The sequence below is a fragment of the Salarias fasciatus genome, chromosome 13, assembly GCF_902148845.1.
Source record: "Salarias fasciatus chromosome 13, fSalaFa1.1, whole genome shotgun sequence".
Lineage (NCBI taxonomy): Eukaryota > Metazoa > Chordata > Actinopteri > Blenniiformes > Blenniidae > Salarias > Salarias fasciatus.
The window spans coordinates 13,807,135-13,814,018 of NC_043757.1; positions in this window are offsets into that span (position 1 = coordinate 13,807,135).

The following is a 6,884-nucleotide window of genomic DNA, read 5'->3' on the forward strand; positions in this document are numbered from 1 at the left end:
AAGCCAGGCCTCGCCGATTTCAACATCACAGAGCTGAACAGCAGGAGGGCAGAAAACTCAAACATCACAGAGCTCTAAATCTGGCATCTGGTTTCCACGGAGACCCCATCCTCAACTCGAAGGTCCCATCCATCACCAGATGTCTGAAATCGGCGGCGGTGACAGAGAAGATCCGCCCCCCTGAATCATTCGCCACTCAAGTACCATTAAGAGTAACTTCGGCGTCTTTCCTTTAGTAGAGGTTCATTCAGCCTCGCCGAGGACACGGCAATGGTGCCAGACCACTGCTGATTAATTCAACATCTGATTTGATGAAATTGGAGTCTTTTGCTGTGGATGCAGACAAATGTTGGCTTTTATGTGTGATTAAAGAGTTTTTTTTGTCTCAGTTACAGATCAAAGTGTCTGGCCAGAGGGGGGGTTTGGGGATCAGCATTGCTGGAGGGAAGGGCTCTCTGCCTTACAAAGACCGCGATGAGGTGAGGGCCGACGTTGCTCAGTCTGATGCAACTCTGTTCAGCCGTTACTCAGAGCGCGTCGTCTGACGGTCTCACTGAGGTGATGAAGACCAGCAGACTTTACTTCCACCAGGAGTGGTGTGATGCTCTTAAACTCAAAACGATGGCGGTTCAAGTGCTTGAATGTGAGAATTGCACTGTGATGCCACTGAGAATCTGGGATCAAGCAGAGAGGAAGCGTTTTGATTCTACAAGGTTTATATCCAAAAGAAAAATGTAGCGTTTATGGTAGTTTGAGGATACGTTTGTTCACATCATTGAAGTAATATATCAGGATGAACTGACGCTGCTTGTCTCGGTGAAATGTACCTGCGTCCATGCAGGATAACGTGTTTCTCTCATTTCAGGGTGTTTTTATTTCCCGGGTGACCAAAGGGGGGCCCTCGGAGAAGGCTGGGGTCCACGTTGGGGATAGATTAATGGAGGTAAGGAGCTGAATCTACAAGAGAGCATGAGCAAAGGGAAGACCGGCTTGGAATGTTCATTATATGGACAAAGGATTTGGCTGTAGTTGTTGAAATTCTGAACTGAGGTGTTATTTTACAAGTATTTAAAAATCAAGCTCATACCAAAACATTATGAATGATTTTTTTTCTGCTTTGCAGCAACAGTTTGAGGAAGGCTCCATAGTTTTAGAAACATCACTGAAGTATGTGTCGGTGTTCCTCTTGTGACCTCTAGGGGGCATTATTAGACCAAGAGACAGGACTGCGCCTGGAGCTCCCTCCAGAGATCATGAAAAATGGAAAGAATGCTGTTATTTTTCAGTAGACTATCTTGAATTGGTGTGAGACCCAATTTTCTCCTCCCACTGGATCTGAAAGTCTGATCTGCCCACCGCAGGTGAACGGCCTCAGCATGCAGGGAGCCACTCACCTGGAGGCGGTGAGCGCCCTCAGGAATGCTGGGAGCTGCATCCGGATGAAGGTGCTCAGAGAGCGGCTCCTTCCTCAGGAGATGGTGCACCAGGCTCCTCCGGACACGGCGGGCAGGGAGGCCGGCCGAGGCCCGGGGAGCACTCGGCCCGGGGCGGAGAACCCGCCGCAGTGTTTGCCCAAGAAGATTGAGGCGGTTGTCTGTAATGGGAACGGCATTGTGGGTGGTTTGATGGAATCACAGAAACACAAGCACTACTAAATGTCACCATTGTGTCCTCACCTCTGCCAGTTTTATTCTGATCCTTTCCCTTTCTCTGCGTGTTTCAGTCTGATGTGGTGGGAGACCTGAATCGGACAGTGTCTAAGCTCCAAGCGGAGGCGTTTGTAAAAAACGATTCACTCCACGAAGGGAAACACACAATGACAGTAAGCAGATTTTCATCCTTCACACATCCTTCCATGATAGCCTGCAGCAGGGGTATTCAAAATGTGGGAGAATGATACAACTCCTCGCATCAATTTCAAAACAATAATACTTTGCAGGGTGGTTTTCATTTTGCCTTATTTGCATTCAAAGATTAAAAAATCATGTCTGGGGAAAGTAATCTTCCTGACCCACAGATCCTGCATGCTGTCTCAACCACCCCCACTGCCACACACTTTGAAAACCAGTCTTCATTTTAACCTCTCTGAGTCTTTTAAACCTGAGAGAAAAAAAAGAGAAAAACAACAAAAGACAATTATATTGTGTGATTCTGCTGAGATTCCATCATCTGCACATCATATCACATGACGGAAAGCTTATTTTCCTCAATCCTGTTTCTTTCTCTATCAATCATCCGACAGATCCCCCGGATCATCCTGACTCATCCCTCCACCTCCGATGAAGATGTGGAACTCTTGACACAGATTCCCTTCAAACCACTGCCTCATGATATTGACAAATATGACAAATGTGTGCACTCTGACTGTAGCGATAGCGCTTTCTACTCACCTTGACCTCAGATTGGAGACACATCGACTGAAGATGAAGACTGTTGCATCTTAGGTTTTTCTGTTGAGGTTTTTTTTCTTCTTCCTGTCATTGCAAATCCGTTTGTCAGAGTTAATTGCTGCTAATTGCATTTAATGACAAGGAAGTGACTTTACAGGGAATCTTATAACTTTTCTATTGCCAAGAGCACAAAGTTCATCTCCTGAAGTTACGTTGAGCAGAAACTGTACACTTCTCTAGTGCTCAGATAAATCCCAAGCCACCATGTTTAATACAGTCAATTAACCAATGAATAATGCTAGATTCCCCTGCTTCACACCACTGTGTGTGTGTATGCGTGTGTGTGTGTGTGTGTGTCACATGTGTGCAGGCACATTAGCGGCTCCACTTGTGACTGTGTGAGACCCTGAAACCTTTTATAGTCTGCAGCGAGATAAAATACCACACGGCTGAACAGGGTGTGCTGCAGGGAGCCGCTTCCTGCAGAGTCCTGCGACTGACAGCTCTGCTTCGCGTCTCAACACACCTGCCCCACATGCTAAATACAGCCTGGTGAGATTGCGCTCTCTGCAGAAGTTTTTTTTTTTTTTTTTTTAAAGAGAGAGACGGAACAGGAATTAGGAATCTCACTTTTTAAAGGTCAGGATGTACAAAGCGTTAGAAGTCCTGCATACGCGTCTGCCTTGTATTATGTGACAGCTTTTATACTCTCACAGTGACGACGGCCCGTTGTTCTGTGTTCGCCTTCTCAATAAAGCGCAAACACGTTGTTCCACAAGGCCCGTCTTTCCTTTCTATGTCAGAGGAGGTGAGGTTTACGCTGTTGATGGCGGTTTGTTCCGGGCGATGCTGTGCAGCGACAACCGCCGTGTGATAATCCTCTGGGGTCACAACCGATACAGCCCCAAACAACAATAACAACACATACATTGTGTGAAATTGTATTCAGAGTTGGATCAAGGCCTTGCTGTGAGACCACAACTGTCTTGAGAGACATTCCAATATGACAGGGGAATTCCTGAGGAGAGGAAACAGACTCGGTAGTAAAACTCTCTCTAATAAAACTGGGACTTTGGGAACATTTGCTTTGCGACTGTGGCAAATCTTTTGTCTTCCAATAAGCAAAAAAAAAGTACGGTAACTTATTAAAAAAATGTGCCAACATTAAAACAGGAACATTTTAATATCATTCATAAAACACATCATATAGATTAGTATGATATATCAAAAGCATTCCTGAACAGGTGAGTCTTCACGAGTGATTTGAAAGCGTCAGGTCTGTTGGGGTCAGGAGTTCCAGATTGGTGGGAAGGGTATAGAGAAGGTTCTGTGGCTCCAGCTTCGGTTCTTGGTTCCAAGCAGGAGTGAAGCAGAGGAGCAGGTCTCTGAGGGATGGGGGGGCTTAGCTATGGACGGCTTTGCGGATCAGAAGGAGGACTTTGAACCTGATGCGTTGTGGGACAGGGAGCCAGTGGAAGTTTGGAGGATGGAGTGATGCAGGAGTGGGTGAAGAGGCGTCCAGCAGAGCTCTTGACAGACTGACGTTTATTGAGGTCTTTTGAAGATGAGCCACAGGGAATGCTGACGCAGTACTCAATTGAGGGTGTGATGAATGCATGGGTGATGGTTTCACAGCAGCAGGGAAGGAGAGTGAGCTGCAGAGGCCAACCATGTTTTTGAGGTGATGTAGCAGTGGAAATGGACCCCATGTTTACATACTGAAGAGGATGAACAGGAGGGGGCCAAGCGTCGAAACCCGGGGAAAGCCTTGCAGCAGAGGAGTGACGGAGGAGACGCCGTGATCGATGTTGATGAATTGCCGTCTGTCGAACAATGTTCCATAAAATATTTATTTGTAGAATAAATTGCAAACAAAAAAATGTTAATAATTAAACATTTCACCATTTCAGTATGAAGACGAACTTCCTATAAATCGTGACTTTAGAGTAGCTCAATAAAGTTTGGACACAGATAACAGCAGCTTTTTGTAGCTGGTTAGGTTAGTGGCAAACAGGTTGATTGACATTAAGAAGAACATTTCAGAAAGGCCTTTCATTGAATTGGTTTCCTTGTGCACCCCAGTTAGACTAGCCTCGTCTTTATCTTGTTCTTTCTTTGTATTGACATGACATTGAGTACGGCCTCATTATTTTACCAATACTTTGTTAAGACTGTTATTTGTAATATTGTTGTTTGATGTAAACCCAAATTACCACCATTAGCCACCCAAGAGAGACCAAAGGCAGTGCAATGTCATCTCAAGTCAAACAGTGGTTTTATGTTGAATGTTATCCAACTTTTACAATTCAAGTGTTCACCACAAGGTGGTGTGATGAACCAGAGGAGAAGTAAACACAATAGTCACAGACACTGGCAACCACACAGTAGTGTGGTGCTGCAACTTCACCTCTTTGTCAATTAATAAAAAAAAAGACAAGTTTTAATCAATAACATATCAGCTGTGAAAAGCTAGTGACCGAACAGCACTACTCCACAAAATGTACCACAGTGACACGACATGTTTTTTTCTTTATTATTGCATTCCTTTAGACCAATAAGATTTATTAAAGTTGTGTGACTTGGATATCTTTAAATCCCTTTGTGTAATAAAGATAACAACAATTTCTTTAGCCCAATCACTTATAAACTTGCTACTTGTCACTGTGGAGAGTGACATGATACAGTGAGGCATGACTTTTTATAAAGTCTTTTTCACAACACATAAGAGAAGTGAAGCATGTTTCCCCGCTTTAAGGATTTGCTGCAAACTGTGATAATTATTTTATAGATCATAAACGTTTAATTTGGTCTGATGTACACGTTCCATAATGAACTTATTGCTCAATCTTCCAGTCAGTAGTATTGGGCATATACGTCTTTGTTCCAGTTCCTTTTCTTCCCACCCTTTTCTCCCAATCAGTCTCTGTTTCCTGCTCTTTAAATACCACTGAAAGTCATCCATGATACCTTTCAAAAACTCTGACATGCACTCCTCCTCCTTCCCATCACGGTCTCGTCCTCTGGGTCAGTCAGAGGACGTCTTCGACATTTCCATCTGTTTCATTGTTCTGTTGCTGCCTTTCATCCGTAGAGACTGTTTATGGAGACGTTCAGCTCCTGGTCGGTTCACAGTGATAACTGCTAAATGAAGGAAGTTACATGCTGTTGAAAGACAGACTGCGTGTGTTTGTTTTTGGCTTCCTTCTCGGTCTCTCCTTCTCGGTTTTGTGATTAGATTAGGCAGGTAATGAGTGACGGGCTGCTGGTGTGACCAGGAGCAAAAACACCTCCTCCCCAACGTCCAAGGGTCATTCCTCAGGAAACAGGTGGTACACGATGGCTTTTCTGCTTTTGTTATTAACTGTCAGATCAATATTAATTAATTAAAAGTTAATTCTCTTATTCCTTTTTGAACCAACTTTGTAGGATAATTGAAAGGAGATTTAGTCACTCTCCAGGGGTTCCTTGATATTTTTCTCATAGATAAACCACTTTTTTGTTGTTTTATTACACCATTGAGTATCATAACTATTTGGAACAACTATATATGCTGTCTTTAAAGTAAGTAACTTTGTTATTTTAGCGCTTAGCCGTGGATATGTTCCTACCACCTGGGAAAAAGCTCAGGTTGTGGAATGAAAAGGTGATTCAGAAAGAGGCTGAGAAGTATACGTTTTTGTTTTTTTTAGAACTTAAAACATTTTGTTGTTGTTGGCTACCTTGTTCTAACCAGTGAGTCATCCTTAAGTTCCCTTCTGTTAAATATCAATGCTTGTTAAAAGTTTAAATAAGGAAAATTGCTTGTGAGAAAAAGCAGGGGAGAGAAAAAAAAAAAAAACATAAGAGGACAAAAGAAGGCAGGTAAAAAGTAGGGGAGACAAAAGGTATTGTGAGAAGAGGTAAGAAGAAAAAGCTCCAGACTAAACTTGGTGCTATAAAGTGACAGCAGTGACAGAGGACCGACTTCAAATGTTACTCTTTAGTTAAAATCAAAACCTAAACACAGCATCAGGGTTTCTGAGAGGAGATGTGCAGGAAACTACACTGACAGACCAACAGGACGCTCGGACTGACGGATCAAACACACACAAGTAGGGCTGAAGAGGCACGAAAACCAGAGTGACGAGGGAAAGAGTCAGCACTGAGGAGGCCATCAGGAAACTCCAGGGATTAGAGGACATGAAGACGAGGCAGGACACAAAACAAACACACCTTTGACACACTGCTGTCATCCCAGCTTGTAGCTCTACTCCTCTTTTTACTTTGGCAATCAGCAACGATTGTTGAATCAGTTAAAACCAAGCCAAACAATCATGGCTTCCTTTGTTGAATTGCTGTAATTATTGACACCACTCTCACTAATGGGTTTCCACCAGAATAAATCCAGTCTTTGAACGTCAGCTGATGTCTTGAAGGCAAAAGCTCTGAGTCCGCGTCTTTTCCAGTTATGCGTCAGAGGCGACTGGGTCCCGGTCAATTAATGTTCCAGGCGAT